This window comes from Alligator sinensis, unplaced genomic scaffold, assembly GCF_000455745.1.
Source record: "Alligator sinensis unplaced genomic scaffold, ASM45574v1 scaffold373_1, whole genome shotgun sequence".
NCBI lineage: Eukaryota > Metazoa > Chordata > Crocodylia > Alligatoridae > Alligator > Alligator sinensis.
In genome coordinates this window covers 1,681,731-1,685,946 of record NW_005841990.1, presented here as the reverse complement: position 1 = coordinate 1,685,946, position 4,216 = coordinate 1,681,731, and positions in this window count along the sequence as shown.

The window sequence follows — 4,216 nt, the reverse complement described above, 5'->3', positions numbered from 1 at the left end:
TCTTCCTGCTGACTCAGCAAGCTATACAAAATGGGGTCGGTCAAAGTCAAAGAACAGGGCCTCATTGGATTAGCCAGGATTTTTCTCCCACCACAAATCTAAAAATATGAACTTACTGAAAGTTTATATTCAACTATGCATATATGAGGAAAGCAATCTGGATCTGGCCAAACAACAGTTCAGACCTCTAGTGGGAGTTATTCCAATGTATGCAAATGAGAAATTCACCCAATGGATGATTTTTTTTTTTAAAAGGAAATAAACCTACTGATTTTATTTTCTACATTTTGCAAGAGTCAAAAAAAAGGAGGGAGAGAGGCAACCAAAAATTCAACAATTCTATTACTACCATGTACATTTAGATTATTCCACTTACATTTTTCCAGTCAATTGCTAATTACCAGATTAGGAAATTAGGAGATAGCAAAAGTGAAAAACATGACAGATAGTGAAAGACAAAAGATGTGGAGTAAAGAGAGATTAGATACCAAAAGTAGGTCCCACCAGAACAGGTGATAGAAGGCCCACTATGCAGTACATTCAAATGGATTGAGAGAACAAATCCATTTTTGGCAAGAGAACTGTTTCTCTCTCGCTGTCACACACACACACACACACACACTATGGATATAGCTGTATTTATGTTCTGCTCAGTGGTGAAGAGCATCTGGATATTTTTCATGGCACAGAAAAACACTTCTTTGACACAATAGCTGTGGGAACACACATTTAAGGCTAGTGGTTTCTAAACAAGTCTATAAAAAACAAGGAGGCAGAAGTTAATTGGAGGGATTATGTGCAGGTTATGGCCTGTCTGTGATGAGGATGAAAATAACTATTCATCATCATGGCAAGACCAAATAAAATTCAAGACATAATCAGCAGACTGACAGCTTTGGTGCCAATTCGCCATACGACGTTAGCACGGGGGGTAAACTGACTACAAATATATCCTTTTTATACTAAATACTCCTTTAATTCTACCTTTATCTCATTTAAGTTCATTAGACAACCCATGATACAAGGCACTACTGAACTAAGCTAAAGAATTTTGCCCAGGTAAATGGCAGTTGATTTAAAAACAGGTCATATTTCTATAATTGCTATTACCTTTAATTGGTTTGGAGAAAATGCTGGATTTTGCCTTGTATTTAAAAATTGAAGCACTTGGTTTAAAAATTATGGGTGGAAATAAAAGCTTCTTTGATAACTAACTTTGGCCAATGCTTCTGACATCACTGCAGCTAACTGACATACAAAGATGTATCCAAATTAGAAAGTGATAATATAATCATGGGTACAGTAGGATAATTAGATTAGAATGAGAGACTGCCAGTCATGTGAAGTATGCAACAACAGGTACATATGAAGAAGTACAAAAAAAAAAAAAATCAACTAATTAGTTCAATTAATAATGAGGGGGAAAAGGAGAACGATAAGATTACAATGTATGACCACAGAAATGACAAGAAATGTGTTAGAGGGCCATGAGTCTAAACAAAAGACTTCAGTGCGTAATGGACAGATGAAATGAAATGAAATGAAATGGCAGGGAATTCTTTTCCATTTTTACTTTCTCTTTCTCCTTTCTTTTTATTTTAATATTGAAAAGGGGCAGAGGGAACATGCCAGCAAGTGGGGAAAAAACCTGGCCCTCAAAGGATAAAGGGGAAACACTAAAATGCATCAGAATCAAGCCCAAACTATTTCTCCCTATATATTTATATGGAAAGAGGTACAGTAAAAGACTGACATAATGCAGTAACAGATGGGATGCTGCACTAAACTCATTCTGAAAACATAGCAGAAGAGGGGAAATCTTAACAGCTACTATTAAGCTTCTAGGAAACTTGGGAAATTAAACTGTTGAGAAATAATAACGTTACATATAAAAAGGAATGAGCCCAGAAGTTAACACAGGCCTTTCAGTTTGGTTTCAGTGCAAAAGATACTACCAATGTTAGGCACTTCCAGAACAAGGAACGACTAATAAAACACATTTAAATAAGTGAAAAGTACTGAAAATCAAAAAAAAAGCAGATCATTCCAAGAAATCTGCTAAACAGCATTTAAAGTTGCACAAAGTGCTAGTGAGGTAATTGTCTAGGACATCATTTAGTAGACGGGGAACAGGTTTTTACAAGATCCCTGTACTCCATAACACATTGGTCCTGATTTTTTTGATTTCTTGGCAGCTGCACATTTTGAAATGTTCAGGCTGTCTGAAGACTCAAGTAAACAGGACTGCATCAGTTTCCACTGGAGTTTTAGAAGCATTTTTCACAACCCAAACAGGAGAAATGCAATTTATTGTTAATGAGTTTAAATACAGGATATAACTGTTCAGAAAGTGGTAGATTCCACAGTAGGTTAAGCCATTTGCCTTTTCTAATATATGGATCCCTAACCTTGTGATAAAGCAGACAAAGGTATAAACTGGAGCAGTTGCCCTTTTAACAGTGGAATAAAGATAATACAATTACAATACATCAATGCAATGCAAGGTAAAAAGAAAGAGAAATCTGAACACGTTTCATAATTTTCCATGCTGATTTGTAACTAAATATAATCTTCCAGCAAGTCTTGCCCCACCAAAAAGTAGTAGACCCCACCTCCCACCCCGCCCTGCTCAAAGTTAATTTAATTAAAATAACAAAATCTTGAGGTGCCTCATGCCTTCACATTTTAATATGACAGTGTCAGAGCTAACATCAAACTGAAACTTATACTCCCCTTGCTCACTGAACCTATTTCTTTGTCTGAAAACATGTAGGAGAAAACTAAGCTGAAGCCAAATTAATTTGGCAGGCTTATATCTGAAAAGCACCAGTACAAAGAGTTTGAGGACAAGATGTGCCCTTTAAAATGTGCAGAGAAGTACTTGTTCTCAGGCTATGGATATGCAGAGTTGACAACACTCATATACATATTTGGTAGGGATGAGGGTATGGTTTTTATGTATTCTACGGGGAACCAAAGAATACCAAAATGGCCTGAAACACTTGAAATAAAGAAGGACAGTGCTTTAACAGTGATAGTACTTTAAGATAACTTCACAGCATGGGAATTATTAACGTTGCTTGGTAAAAATCAAGGCTAAAACCACAACAAAGTTTTGTTTAGCCAATTACCTATTTTTAAGAAAAATAAGAAAAAACAAACAAACAAAGGAAGTGGACTTGTTTTCCTCTATTTGCAAATGGAAATTACTCAGATTGAGTGCACTACCCAGGCAATACAAATGCAACAAAACATTTTCCCTAACAGAAATATGTTGGTTGATTCTTGGCTTCAGTTTAAATTTACTCCATTTAAATATATCCTAGGGGCGCAGCAATAGAGATTTTGGGGGCCAATACTGATAGCCAAAATCTAAGGAGGCATATCAGCCGATCCCGATCCAATTTCCGACACAGGTGCCTCCAGCTGGTAAGTCCAGTGTGGTGGAAGGGGAGGGAAGGGGCATGGGGGGGTGGGGGGGGAGCTCAATGCCCCCTGTGGTGAGGGAGGAGACAGGAGCAAGGGCAGGCACTGCCCAAGCAGGGGGGTGGGGGGGCAGAGCCATGGTTCATGCTGGGCAGAACAGGCTCCTGCCACTGCTTGCAGCTCGGGAGTTGTCTTAGTGTACGTGTGTGTGTGTATGTGTGTGTGTCTGTGTGTGTGTGTGTGTGTGTGTGTGTGTGTGTGTGTTAAGGCACACCCTCACTGGTGCTGAAGCCTCTACATGACTCGGTAGTATGCCCCAATGAGGCCTCCTCCTCCCCTACAGCCTCAGCTTGGTCCACCACTTTAAATAGCAACAAGTAATAACTTAGCACGTAGCACAGTAGTACCAGCAGCATCTCAGGCAGCCAAACAGTCACAGTCAATATCAGAGCAATCTTTCCTCCCTCTTCCCCCTCCCTCTCCTTACTTTCTGTTTCCCTGCAGACAAGCACAGCTTCAGCTTTGAAACTTTCAAAGCATTTTGACTGCCCTCATTTTGTTTTGAAGCCCATTGTTTCATTTAGATTTCACTGTTTCAAACTCAAAACAGCATTAAAATGAAATATCTGGCGAAATTTTGCACAGCCCTAATATCACACACACACACACACACACACACACACTACCAAATTGCCTGTCAAGAATGAAAGGGGTGAGGCGGGAGGGACAAAGACCTGAATCCAGCCCCGCGTCCTCCTTTCTACACTGCCACTTCTCATCCGGCCCTGCT